Source organism: Cherax quadricarinatus, chromosome 73, assembly GCF_038502225.1.
Source record: "Cherax quadricarinatus isolate ZL_2023a chromosome 73, ASM3850222v1, whole genome shotgun sequence".
NCBI lineage: Eukaryota > Metazoa > Arthropoda > Malacostraca > Decapoda > Parastacidae > Cherax > Cherax quadricarinatus.
Window position 1 is genome coordinate 7,920,099 of NC_091364.1, and position 15,303 is coordinate 7,935,401.

The window sequence follows — 15,303 nt, forward strand, 5'->3', positions numbered from 1 at the left end:
ATATAGTGACGTCTAGAACAAGATCACTATATAGTGACGTCTAGAACAAGATCACTATATAGTGACGTCTAGAACAAGATCACTATATAGTGACGTCTAGAACAAGATCACTATATAGTGATGTCTAGAACAAGATCACTATATAGTGACGTCTAGAACAAGATCACTATATAGTGATGTCTAGAACAAGATCACTATATAGTGATGTCTAGAACAAGATCACTATATAGTGATGTCTAGAACAAGATCACTATATAGTGACGTCTAGAACAAGATCACTATATAGTGACGTCTAGAACAAGATCACTATATAGTGATGTCTAGAACAAGATCACTATATAGTGACGTCTAGAACAAGATAACTAAACAAACTGTTATCAAGAACCTAATTAAGTCTAAGTGGTGTTTACCATGTCCTAATTAGTGTAGATAAGCCTCTCTAGGTAGGAAGCATAATGGAACACATGGGGAAGAGCTTAGGTACGACAGGGGAACCTGACCCTTAACAATAATTCTTTAAGATGACGGAGCTTATGGAACGATGCATGGTGAGGATGCAGTGGCAGCTGCAGCAGCACCATTAACAGCAGCTGCAGCAGCAGCACCAATAACAGTAACAGCAACAGTAGCGTTAGCAGCAGCATTAACAACATTAACAACAGTAGCTTTAGCAGCAGCATTAACAGCAACAGTAGCTTCAGTAGCATTAACAGTAACATCAGTACCAGCAGCTGCAACAGCACCATTAACAATAGCTGCAGTAGCATTATCAATAACAGCAGTTTAGCAACAGCATCAACAGTAAAGCAGCAACAGCAGCAGCATTAACAGTAACAGCAGCAACAGCAGCACAATTAACAGTAACAGTAGCAACAGTAGCTGCAGCAGCAAAAGCAACAGAATTATGTATCTTACCATTCTATAATTACGAACCTTACCAAGAATAGAATCACACATCTAAGAGATAAGGTTTTCTTAGGATTTTTAACCCTGGAGGGTTAGCCACCCAGGATAACCAAAGTCAGTGCGTCATCGAGGACTAACTGATTTCCATTGCGGTCCTTATTAAATCTTGTGCCCCAGGATGCCACCCACACCAGAATACTAAGACCCAGGTATCTACTTGCTTGCTAGTTGAACGGGACAGCAGGTGTAAGGAAACACGCCCAATGTTTCCACCCGTAACGGATATCGAACCACCGACACTCAGTGTGCCTACCAGGACACAGGCCACCTTACCCCAGTATAGAATCATGTAAGAAACCAGGCGCAAAATCACGTACGGAATCGGGTAGCGAATCGCGGACGAAAAATAAGAACAAAAGAAGGTATCCCAACAAGGAATACCTAATGAAGGATAAACAGCAGCGTGTAAGGTATAGATTAAAAGAAAAGTGAGAAAGTATGGCAGTCACAGGTTAAAATAATATGTTGAGGAGTGAAAGCAGGTCAAAGGTCAGCCAGCCTCCGGAAGCTGTCTGTCGTCTGTATGCTTGACAATCTCTTTCTGTATCTCTCTCTTTCTGTAGCTACCTTTCTTTCTCTCTCTCTCTCACTCTCACTCTCACTCTCACTCTCACTCTCACTCTCACTCTCACTCACTTGTTTACGTTCCCACGGTCTAAGCTATTTTTCCCATCCCCTTAATTATGTACCAGACTCCTAACCAACGCTTTCCCCTCGCCACTGCTAACGCTTTTCTAAGCGCCTAATAACGTTTTCCACGCTCATACCAACGTTCCCACGCTCATACCAACGCTCCTACCTACGCTCCCACGGCCTCATCAACGTCTCTACCTTCGTACTAACGTTTCCAACATTCCTCCGTTTCTCCGGCCTAACCTCGACCTCTCGCCTCCCTTCCAACACATCTTTGGTCTACACTGCCCTTCCCTCCTGGCTAGCCGTAAGTTACAAACTCATTTTAAGCCAGAAAGTTAGGTTAGGTAAGCTTAGTCAGGAAATAGGAGAAGTGTTTTTTGACGCGGGTATTAGCCATATGACGACACACAGCTTGAACTTTTGGTCATCTGACCGAGGACTTCCTCTGGCTTACCCTTCCACCCCTTTAAAAATTATGGCTATGATTATAACTATTTTGTATATACCGACAAAATGATGAATTAGACACGGGTGTAACACCAAGACTACGGTGCTGACACTTATTAGGTTGAGGAAGTAATTGCAGGGTCCCACTTCACAGTGCCTCACTTTACAGCGTTTCGCTAATACAGCGGTTTTCAATTACACCCCTTCTTCATTTATTCAGACTTCCTACAATATATACACCACTCACTATAAGCTAAGGACGAATATATTTGAAGTAATGTGTACTGTATATACATTTCTCAGGCCTAGCAATATTGCTCACTTAATATATCAGGTTTTTATATGTAATTGAAGGTGAAGAAAAAAATATATGATTCACTTTACGGCGATTGTTTCTTTATGGCAGCGACGTGCTGTATAAGCGGGACCCGCTCTACCTCTCCGGTCTTCATTGGTTTGATAAAACCACTGGTTGGCGAAACATCTACAAAATAGTGATACCCAGACGTTGCACAGGCAGTTGAAGTCAGTACCTGACCAGCCAGGCTGTCTCTCGTACGTCGGTTCACGTGCGGCCAGCAGTAACAGCCTGGTTGATCAGGTCCTGATCTACCATGAGTCCTGGTCATGGACCGCACCACGGGGGTGTTGACCCCCGAAACCCCCCCCCAGGTATCTAACTCATCCTGGTGTTAAGGTTTGTTATCTATAAGTGAACACCACAGTTTTAGGCTCATTTAGTGAAATTCTACCAATTAAGATACTACAGTTTCTGGCTTATATTAACACTGTATAATTATCTGCATGTAAAAATCAATAAAGATAAGCATTAGTGAAGTTAGCAGTCGATCTCACTCTCCAGATAATTAGTAGTGTGTGTGTGTGTGTGTGTGTAATATAAATTATATATATATATATATATATATATATCGTTCCGAATAGGTAAAACTTGCTATTTTGGCTTAAATAGCAACGCTCTTCTTGCCGAATAAGGCAAGCTAAAATTTGTGAATGCAATTATTTCTCAAAAATCATTCTGAACTTAACGAAAAGAATATAGTTCACTGTGTTTGTTTCTTATTAAATTATTAACTTGTCTAATATATATATATATATATATATATATATATATATATATATATATATATATATATATATATATATATATATATATATATATATGCATGCATGCATGCGCGTAACAATTCGCAAATGGGAGAATTTACACACATTGTCTCCGTCCACAACAGGATTCGAACCTACACACACTGCATCCGAGTACACATTACTTTGATGCAGAGTGGCACAGTACTTTAGCCTTACAGACTGTGTGGCTAAAGTACTGTGTATTTTGATACAGAATGAGCCACCCTGCTGGGACCTTACAATATATAATTATTTCATCAATGGTAGTGATTGCAAGAAGTGTTGCCAACACAAGGTCACACCTAACAGTATTTCTGCCCTCCATTACCTTGGCAAGGTAAGCGATCTTGTTTCCCGCAGGCAGGCCAGGCAGGCAGGCAGGCCAGGCAGGCAGGCCAGGCAGGCAGGCCAGGTAGGCAGGCCAGGCAGGCAGGCAGGCCAGGCAGGCAGGCCAGGTAGGCAGGCCAGGCAGGCAGGCAGGCCAGGTAGGCAGGCCAGGCAGGCAGGCAAGGCATGATAAAGGAAGGCAGGTTATGTGAAAGGCAGGGAAGGCGAGGGTAAAGAGAGAAGAGATGAAGAGAGAGGGGAAACAGGAAAAAAGCAGGGAAAAAAAAGAATAGAAGAGGGAGAAGAAAGGTAATTAGCGTCAGAAAGGGTGATGATACTGAAAGATGAGGACCAGAGAAACTAGAACAGAAAGAGGAATAGGAGCAATAGAAGGAATTAGAATAGTAGAGAGGATTATGAGTAGGAAATAAATGAGTGAAGGGGAAGCGGACAAGGGTAAAGAAGGGAAGAGACCAGAGACTTGTGGACAGTCAGAATAGTTGGTTGTTGATGTGTGGTGGTGGAGTGTGGTGGTGGAGTGTGGTGGTGGAGTGTGGTGGTGGAGTGTGGTGGTGGAGTGTGGTGGTGGAGTGTGGTGGTGGAGTGTGGTGGTGGAGTGTGGTGGTGGTGTGTGGTGGTGGTGTGTGGTGGTGGAGTGTGGTGGTGGTGTGTGGTGGAGTGTGGTGGTGGAGTGTGGTGGTGTGTAGTGGTGGTGGTGTGTAGTGGTGTGTGGTGGTGGTGGTGTGTAGTGGTGTGTGGTGGTGGTGGTGTGTAGTGGTGTGTGGTGGTGGTGGTGTGTAGTGGTGTGTGGTGGTGGTGGTGTGTAGTGGTGTGTGGTGGTGGTGGTGTGTAGTAGTGGTGGTGGTGTGTAGTGGTGGTGGTGTGTAGTGGTGGTGGTGGTGTGTAGTGGTGGTGGTGTGTAGTGGTGGTGGTGGTGTGTAGTGGTGGTGGTGGTGTGTAGTGGTGGTGTGTAATGGTGGTGGTGTGTAGTGGTGGTGGTGGCGGTGGTGTGTAGTGGTGGTGGTGGCGGTGGTGTGTAGTGGTGGTGGTGGCGGTGGTGTGTAGTGGTGGTGGTGGCGGTGGTGTGTAGTGGTGGTGGCGGTGTGTAGTGGTGGTGGCGGTGTGTGGTGGTGGTGTGTAGTGGTGGTGTGTAGTGGTGGTGTGTAGTGGTGGTGTGTAGTGGTGGTGTGTAGTGGTGGTGTGTAGTGGTGGTGTGTAGTGGTGGTGTGTAGTGGTGGTGTGTAGTGGTGTGTGGTGGCGGTGTGTAGTGGTGTGTGGTGGCGGTGTGTGGTGGTGGTGGTGTGTAGTGGTGGTGGTGTGTAGTGGTGGTGTGTAGTGGTGGTGTGTAGTGGTGTGTGGTGGTGGTGAGTAGTGGTGTGTGGTGGTGGTGAGTAGTGGTGGTGAGTAGTGGTGTGTGGTGGTGGTGAGTAGTGGTGTGTGGTGGTGAGTAGTGGTGGTGAGTGGTGGTGGTGGTGAGTGGTGGTGGTGAGTGGTGGTGGTGAGTAGTGGTGGTGAGTAGTGGTGGTGAGTAGTGGTGAGTAGTGGTGGTGAGTAGTGGTGGTGAGTAGTGGTAGTGAGTGGTAGTGAGTGGTGGTGGTGGTGGTGGTGGTGGTGGTGTGGTGGTGGGTGGTGGTGGTGTGGTGGTGAGTGGTGGTAATGTGTGGTGGTGGTGGTAATGTGTGGTGGTGGTAATGTGTGGTGGTGTGTGGTGGTGTTGGTGGTAATGTGTGGTGGTGTGTGGTGGTGGTGGTGTGTAGTGGTGGTGAGTGGTGGTGGTGGTGTGTAGTGGTGGTGAGTGTTGGTGAGTGGTGGTGGTGTGTGGTGGTGAGTGGTGGTGGTGATGTGTGGTGGTGAGTGGTGGTGTGTGGTGGTGGTGTGTGGTGGTGGTGAGTGGTGGTGGTGGTGGTGGTGGTGGTGGTGGTGGTGGTGTGGTGGTGGTAGTGTGGTGGTAGTGTGTGGTGTGGTTGTGGTGTGGTGTGTGGTGGTGACGCACGGCTGACGTGCGTCACTCTGGGTCACAATGGTTGACGTGCGTCACTCCGGGTCACAATGGTTGACGTGCGTCACTCCGGGTCACAATGGTTGACGTGCGTCACTCCGGGTCACAATGGCTGACGTGCGTCACTCCGGGTCACAATGGTTAACGTGCGTCACTCCGGGTCACAATGGTTAACGTGCGTCACTCCGGGTCACAATGGTTAACGTGCGTCACTCCGGGTCACAATGGTTAACGTGCGTCACTCCGGGTCACAATGGTTAACGTGCGTCACTCCGGGTCACAATGGTTAACGTGCGTCACTCCGGGTCACAATGGTTAACGTGCGTCACTCCGGGTCACAATGGTTAACGTGCGTCACTCCGGGTCACAATGGTTGACATGCATCAGTCACAATGGCTGACATGCGTCACTGTGGGTCACAATGGTTGACATGCGTCACTGTGGGTCACAATGGTTGACATGCGTCACTCTTGATACCTTTTATATACCTTTAATGACTTTCAAGAGTTTTTCTACTCCCGAAGCCTGGTCTTGTGCCAGGCTCGTCTGGTCCTTACCTGATAAACCAGATATTGATACAGCGTTCCCTTATTGTACCCCCGGCGCCTCTACTTTACTATGGGATTATTATACACTTGCTCCCGTATCTCTCACTCCAGTACGTTATTGCAGTGTGAAGATTTGTGACAAGGTCCTCAAGTACTGGCTAGGTACATATCATGTATATCTCTTTCCTTCCTTCCAGCGAGTACATATTTAGGACTAAGGTGTACCTAGTCATTTAAATGGTTTACTGGGTCTATGCGGGCCGTAAATGATCTGTATCTCTTCCTGCTCTGATATCTCTCCTATTCTGAACGGGGCCGTCAATACTGAACAATATTTCAAACGAGGGAACAAGCGATTTGAAAACTGTCACCACTGGCACTACTTCCCTTGTTTTAAAAGTTCTCATTATTCAATCCGTCTTAACTGTCGTGACATTTGCCTTATTGTATTCTTTGAAAAGAGTCAGTGGACCTAATTACTCCCAGGTCTTTCACGAGTTCTTTTCGTTTTATTTGATGATCCTCTTGAGTTTTTATACAGTGACCCTTTCGAGTTCTTTATTCCTTCCACATCTAAGCAGCTGATATTTATCATAATGTATCACCACTAAACGTCATGTTGTTCTCGGCTGCCCACTGGTCACTAAATTTCGGCCAGCGCTCTATACTACCTTTATGCATCAGCTATGTCTGCATTCTTTAAGATATTTCACGTAGATCTCGTCAGCTTTCTCTAATGAATAATGAGGGTTCGTGCTAGTGGTACTTTGCACTTTAAAAAAACAAAAACAAGGAATTACATGAACCTGTTCCAGGTGCTGAGGGCATGTTTTCAATTTCTCTTCGGAATTCTATGGGATTAGCGCTGTCACCCTCGGTGCCAGAATGCTTGACGTGTGTCACCCTCGGTGCCAGAATGCTTGACGTGTGTCACCCTCGGTGCCAGAATGCTCGACGTGTGTCACCCTCGGTGCCAGAATGCTCGACGTGTGTCACCCTCGGTGCCAGAATGCTCGACGTGTGTCACCCTCGGTGCCAGAATGCTCGACGTGTGTCACCCTCGGTGCCAGAATGCTCGACGTGTGTCACCCTCGGTGCCAGAATGCTCGACGTGTGTCACCCTCGGTGCCAGAATGCTCGACGTGTGTCACCCTCGGTGCCAGAATGCTCGACGTGTGTCACCCTCGGTGCCAGAATGCTCGACGTGTGTCACCCTCGGTGCCAGAATGCTCGACGTGTGTCACCCTCGGTGCCAGAATGCTTGACGTGTGTCACCCTCGGTGCCAGAATGCTTGACGTGCGTCACCCTCGGTGCCAGAATGCTTGACGTGCGTCACCCTCGGTGCCAGAATGACTTGACCCTCGGTGCCAGAATGCTTGACGTGTGTCACCCTCGGTGCCAGAATGCTTGCGTGTGTCACGCTTGACGTGTGTCACCCTCGGTGCCAGAAGAATGCCAGAATGCTGACGTGTGTCACCCTCGGTGCCCTTCGGTGCCAGAATGCTTGACGTGTGTCACCCTCGGTGCCAGAATGCTTGACGTGTGTCACCCTCGGTGCCAGAATGCTTGACGTGTGTCACCCTCGGTGCCAGAATGCTTGACGTGTGTCACCCTCGGTGCCAGAATGCTTGACGTGTGTCACCCTCGGTGCTGGATAACTAACGCAACTCACATGTTACAATAAATAATGTAACATTAGGTAATCAATACTAGAGAAGACCTGGACTAGTAACTAGGCTCCTCTACATCATACTCTCACAACGTGTAAGTCTACCTTGGGTTTCCTAAAGTCCCTCACTACCCTGAAACGCACGGGAGAAACCTGCATCATAATTTACACCAGAAAAATTTTAGAGATTAGTCCTAAATTTGCACACCGAACTTACTCCCTAAGAAAAGAGGGGTTCAGTAGTCAACACAAAATACCCCAAAGGTACCATCACACTAGACACTACCTCAAACATACATAACAAAGGTACCATCACACTAGACACTACCTCAAACACACATAACAAAGGTACCATCACACTACCTCCATCACACATAACAAAGGTACCATCACACTACCTCCATCACACAACAAAAGTACCATCACACTAGACACTACCTCAAACACACATAACAAAGGTACCATCACACTAGACACTACCTCAAACACACATAACAAAGGTACCATCACACTAGACACTACCTCAAACACACATAACAAAGGTACCATCACACTACCTCCATCACACATAACAAAGGTACCATCACACTAGACAAACACACTAATTACACTTCATAATATTTTTCAATTAATAACAAGGTCATCAAGCAGAGTTTCGCTTTAATTCTTCTCTTTCACTGATTATTTTCCTTTTTCCGTTGTTCACTTAACAATGATGTTTTGATTAGTTAACAGAGAAAGAGGGAGAAAACAGAGAAAGGGGGAGAGGGGGAAAGAGACGAAGAAAAAGAGGGAGGGAGGGAGGGAGAGAGAGAGGAATAAAACGAGGGAGGGAATGAGAGGGAAGGGAGGGAATGAGAGGGAAGGGAAGAAAAAAAGAGGGAGGGAGGGAGGGAGAGGGATAGGAAGAAATAGAGGGGAGAGAAAGGGATAGGAAGAAAAAGAGGGGAGGAAGGGAGAGAGAGGGATAGGAAGAAAAAGAGGGGAGGAAGGGAGAGAGAGGGATAGGAAGAGTTGTAAGCTTCCTGGCTGCCTTTTTGCAAGATTTACAACGTGGTTCTTCATGGTCAGTTTGTTGTCAAATTTCACCCCAAGGATATCAACTTCTTCCCCAGGTACCAACACCCTCCCATTCATCCTTACTACTGCACCGGCATTACCATCATGGTGCCTAGAGAACAAAATTTATTTTCTCGGGTGCAAATGTTACTTGCCATCTATTTCCCCAAGCTGATATAGCTCTTAGCTGGTGATCGATGTAGCTTAGAGCAGCTGGCATTTCTTCTCTAAGCCACATCAATCACCAGCTAAGAGCTACATCAGCTTGGGGAAATAGATGGCAAGTAACATTTGCACCTGAGAAAACACAAATGGTCTCTAGGCACCATAATGGTAATGCCGGTGCAGTAGTAAGAATGAATGGGTGGGTGTTGGTACCTGGGGAAGAAGTTGATATCCTTGGGGTGATATCTGACTCCAAACTGACCATGAAGAACCACGTTGTAAATCTTGCAAACAAGGCAGCCAGGAAGCTTACAGCACTTCGCCGTGTCTCGCATCTGCTTGATAGTAGGGGTTGCAAGATTCTGTATGAGGCATAAGTATGCTCACACCTTGAGTATGCTCCACTTTCTTGGTTTGCCTGCTCCCCCCCCCCACCTCTCATCTGCGACTGCTTGACAGTAGAGAACAGAGCAAAACGTCTCATCTCTCGCCTGGACCAATCCTGGATAGATCTGTCATTTCAGCAGAGCCTTCAACACAGGAGGGATGTGGATGGCCTTACTGTTATGTACAAGGCCAATATTGTCAAGGTATCACACTTGGATCCACTTCGAGGACAGCGAGAAGCAAGCTTCTGTACCACAAGACTGGCAGAAAGCAGCAACTTCACTCTGGCTGTACCCTTCTCCAGAACATCACTCCATCTAAGATCATATATACCCAGGATGACTCGAGTATGGAACACATTCGTACAGCATAATGTCAACATGATAAAGTCAGTTGATCAAATGAAAATGCTGGCCCACAGATGGCTCCAACTTCATCAAGTTCCCTACTTGTATGTCTCATAACAATAAAAATGCTTTCAAATGATATGATGTAGGTAACAGCTCTTAGCTTGCCACAAAAGTTAGGAATCCTTTACCTAACCTTGTCAAACTGTGTAAAAAAAAAAAGAGGGAGGGAGGGAGAGGAAGAAAAAGAGGGAATAGAGAGAGAATAGAGACAAAAATAGAGAAAGGAAAAGAGAAAAAAAAAGAGACGAGAGAAAAAGAAACATCGAAAAAGGGAAAAAATAAAGAAAAAATAAATAAAAAGAAACGAATGAGCAAAAAAGAGAAAAAGGAGAGACAATAGAGAAAAAGAGAACTTTTTCAAGCATAATAATTCTTGCTTCTATTTCCCTGTTTATTGATAATAATTACTATTGCATTTATTTGGAAGCTCTAAACCCGTAGTAATCGCGAAGTTCCTGGTAAACGCGAAATAATCAGGTTGGATGCGAGGAAGGGGAGGATAGTTCCAATTCCTTTAATCAGGAGTCCGAGAATGTTTTGAGCATCATCTCTCATCTTGTCCTACAGTTTATCTTCCCATTTCTTATTCCTGTGAACGGCACTTGATCCAAGGAACTGGATTTACCTCTCATTTCCTCGGATCAGACCCTTATGGATTTAGTTTTCACCCAAACAATTTCATTCCAAGAGTGCGTGTACTCACCAAGGATGAGTGCGTGTACTGACCGAGGATGAGTGCGTGTACTGACCAAGGATGAGTGCGTGTACTGACCAAGGATGAGTGCGTGTACTGACCAAGGATGAGTGCGTGTACTGACCAAGGATGAGTGCGTGTACTCACCGAGGATAAGTGCATGTGCTCACCGAGGATAAGTGCATGTGCTCACCGAGGATAAGTGCATGTGCTCACCGAGGATAAGTGCATGTGCTCACCGAGGATGAGTGCGTGTGCTCACCGAGGATGAGCATGCTAGTGCGTGACAATGCAGGAGTGCGTGTGTGCGTGCCGCACCCGGAAGTGACAGCTGCATACATTAGTACCATTGACATACTTGATTTATTTATCTTAACCTTTATCATGTCTTACACGCCTGCCTGCATGCCCCCCCCCCTCCCGCCCTCCCTCTCCCTCTCTCCCTCTCTCCCTCTCTCCCTCTCCCTCTCTCTCTCTCTCTCTCTCTCTCTCTCTCTCTCTCTCTCTCTCTCTCTCTCTCTCTCTCTCTCACACACACACACACACACACACACACACACACACACACACACACACACACACACACAAAAGGGGAAAGGGGAAGAGAGGGAAGAAGCAGGAAACAGGAGTAAGCTAGGAGATAAGGTGGAATAAGACAATCTTAATACATCTTCACAACGACATTATACAGCTAACTACGAACCTCCAAAAGCCGAGTCATTTACTATCAAGAACTATTAAAACTTTCCAGCTAAACTTCTAAAAGAGTTGGCCAAACATTTAGTTTTACCATCAACCTTATTAAAAACAACTGGCCAAACGTACTAATGGTTTTCTAGTGTAATGGCTGGGATGCTCTTGACCAGACGAAGACTCATCTGGTATATTTTTTATTCTGCATTGCTGTTATGCGCTAGGCTAGACGGAGGCTTACCTGGAGAAAAAAAATACTCTTCCGCATTACTGCGATATGCTAGGCAAGACGGAGGCTTACCTGGAGAAAAAAAATACTCTTCCGCATTACTGCGATGTCCTAGGCAAGATGGAGGCTTATCTACGGCAAAAAAAAAAAAATTCTTTTGCGCTGCTGAGACACGCTCGGCAAAAGCGAAAGCTCACCAGGGGAAAACAAAACTCTTCTGCATACTTGCTAGACTGCACACATTCCCAGTGACCATCTCAAATTTTCGTCACGTGTGAATAATTTCGAGTGGTAAGCTCGTGATACTGTCTTGGGTAAAATCATGAGAGCATCTTTTTACAATGTCTCTTAATTTACTAGGATCAAGACTCATCGACTGCAGTAGAGTCAGTAAGGCTGCACGTCACTTGTACATCAATATCATGAATATTTTAATCCCTGAAACAGGGACTCTAGTAAATTCTCAGTGTGTATCACTGTATACACACCAATGTATTTACAAATCTCAGTATTTATACTCCCGTGCTGCATCCTGTCTGTTTACATTTCTATATATTCGAATTGCATTATTTTAACAGTGATTTTAGATAAGGAAGAACAAAGCCAAGGCGTACACTATATTACATGCATTGACCCTCAACTAGAGTCTAAAAGTCTTGACTATTACTAGGAATTGTGAGGGTGATGGAAGTGCGTTACAACGGTAAACTTATGCTGACCTACACCAACACCAAGACAATATGTTGAAACATGCCAGCTGTTTCTCACCTACACAATGTAATACTTAAAATCCGGCACACACCTGTTCTCCTCGATACTTGCACATTTCCACAACTATACCAGTCTCATAATTACAGTTGCTGGGCGCATTCAACGTCCTTCCCTCCTTCAATTCCTTCTAGTTAACACTTCCTTTCCCCGGTTCCCCTTCCCCCGCTTCCCTTCTAAACCTCTCCCCTCTGGAGGTGAGGGCCAGGGATGGGGAGAGGAAGGGAAGTGTGGGGACTATTGAACATCAATACCCGGGGAGGAGCAGACGCGACTACAGCGACAGCATTCACGGTTAAAGTGGGAGAAATATTCAAGGTGCATTGCGCGTCGAGGAACAGGCAAGCACCTTGCCCTAGGAGTTGCACTGCCAAGGTTAATATGCAGCTCCCGCTAGAAACTGCACTGCCATAGTATGCATCTCCTACTAGGAATTGCAATGCCAGGGTTAGTATACTTCTCCCCACCAGGACAGGTACGTCAAGATAAGTATGTACTTTCTAACATCGAAGGCACAGAGCAATAATCAACAAAGTAAACTCAGAGGCTGCCACAGTGACAAAGTTCTGTCCTTCAAGTCACAGTACTCGCCGCAATTCTCTCATTCTCATATCTGACATACACAAATCATGTCACTTTTTTATCGTTTTTGCAGACAAAACTAGAATTTGTATGAGAGTAATATCCAATGAGGACATAGTAAATCGCCAAGCTCATATTAATAACCAGATCTTCAATGAGCTGATGTAGGTAACAGCTCTTAGCTTGCCAATAAAGTTAGGAATTCTTAACCTGTAAATAGCTTGTCAATAAAGCTAGGGATCCTTAACCTTGTCAAACCCTGTGTAAAAAAAAAAGTGGGATACATAAAACATGGTCGTCAAAGACGACAAATTTCAGTTACTCCTGGGAAAGTTCTTTCCAGTTTTATATCTTCAGAGTAAAAAACATACTCAAATCACTCAATAGAGCGAAGATTAAAGTGACGAACTTGGGATTGATAACAACAGTGCTGCTATCACAAACTCTAAGACATTGACAGGCTGAATAACTATGAAAACAAATGCCAAGCTAACGACGATACTGTTTAAATCAGCTGTTCTCTCCAGACTGAAATACTGCTGTACTGAATGATTTTGGAGAAAATTTCTTTAAGAGGATGAAAATGGAGGTGTTTGGAACAGACTGAAAAGTGAAGACAAAAATGAGAGAGAAATGAATAACGAGGGTGAGGTAGGTCAGCAATACAATGCAGAGGGAAGGGTGAGCGAGAAAAGTGTGGAAAAGAAGGGAAAGAGAGAGAGAAACAAAGTGAAGGAATTACAATATATATCCCCAGGAACACTCTACATCCTTCCTGGGACACATGCCCCTCCTTGGAGAATATATCCCACCTGGAACACCGTATATTCCACCTGGACCACCATATATCCCACACTGGAACACCATATATCCCACCCGGGAACACTATATATCCCACCCTAGAACACCATATATCTCACCCTGGAAGATTATACATCTCTCCTGGATCCCAGGTACCACTGCGAAAACTCCTATATCATTTCTGGAAATCGCCTTTTCCTCCTGACTGGATCCTACCTTCATACATAATGGGACTTTCCAGAGCCCAAGCCAGCTTCCAGAGGTAACTAGATAGGTTCCTTCAGTTAGCTGCTGATCAGCCGGGCTGTGGTGCTGAAGTACTCTTCACTGGCCCCAACAATCCTGCTTGATCAGGAGGCCTGGGCTTGGCCTGTTCCACGATCATCTCCACGAGGGAGATGAACCTGGAACAGGCTGCAGATATACTCCAAGAAGGTCGACGCTTCCTCTCATGAGACTGTCACTATTTCCCCTTCCTGGAAGCCTCTTTCCCCATTACTCATGGAACCCTCTTTTCCTTTCCAGGAAGTCCCTTTTTGACCCATACACCTCACAGAATAAAATTTTCTGCCTCTCCTGGAAACCTCTTTTCCCTACCTCCCTTTCACTCATCCCGGAAACCTTTTCCCATCCTTTAAACCTCACGGAATCATATTTCCCACTTTCATGGAAACTTTTTTTTTTTCTCCTTTCCCCCTCTAGTAATCTCTCTCCCCACACTTATGTGTACCCATGTCCCTCTACCACCTCATGTGTACCCATGTCCCTCTACCACCTCATGTATACCCATGTCCCTCTACCACCTCATGTATACCCATGTCCCTCTACCACCTCATGTATACCCATGTCCCTCTACCACCTCATGTATACCCATGTCCCTCTACCACCTCATGTATACCCATGTCCCTCTACCACCTCATGTATACCCATGTCCCTCTACCACCTCATGTATACCCATGTCCCTCTACCACCTCATGTATACCCATGTCCCTCTACCACCTCATGTATACCCATGTCCCTCTACCACCTCATGTATACCCATGTCCCTCTACCACCTCATGTATACCCATGTCCCTCTACCACCTCATGTATACCCATGTCCCTCTACCACCTCATGTATACCCATGTCCCTCTACCACCTCATGTATACCTATGTCCCTCTACCACCTCATGTATACCCATGTCCCTCTACCACCTCATGTATACCCATGTCCCTCTACCACCTCATGTATACCCATGTCCCTCTACCACCTCATGTATACCCATGTCCCTCTACCACCTCATGTATACCCATGTCCCTCTACCACCTCATGTATACCCATGTCCCTCTACCACCTCATGTATACCCATGTCCCTCTACCACCTCATGTATACCCATGTCCCTCTACCACCTCATGTATACCCATGTCCCTCTACCACCTCATGTATACCCATGTCCCTCTACCACCTCATGTATACCCATGTCCTTCTACCCCCTCATGTATACCCATGTCCCTCTACCCTTCATGTATATCCATATCTCTTTACCCCCTCATGTATATCCATGTCCCTCTACCCCCTCATGAAAACCCAAGTTCCAGGGTCATTGCGGGTCAAACGGGGTCATGACGGGCCACATTGGGTCATGACCTTTAATATACCTTTCAAGCGTTTCGCGAGTTTTCCTACTCTAGACAAACTTGCATCAAGGCTCCGAGTGCTTCCCTGATCAACCAGGCTGTTATTTGAACCTGACTGGTTAGCTTAGCAGTTTTAAACCCTGTCGAATACAAGAAA

General features: G+C 45.9%; 1 protein-coding gene across 4 annotated transcripts in view; it reads right to left on the bottom strand.

Annotated features, from left to right (window-relative positions):
- Positions 1-15,303, bottom strand: part of Pkc53E (Protein C kinase 53E) — a 668,331-nt gene that overhangs the window by 249,393 nt on the left and 403,635 nt on the right. The window lies entirely within an intron of this gene.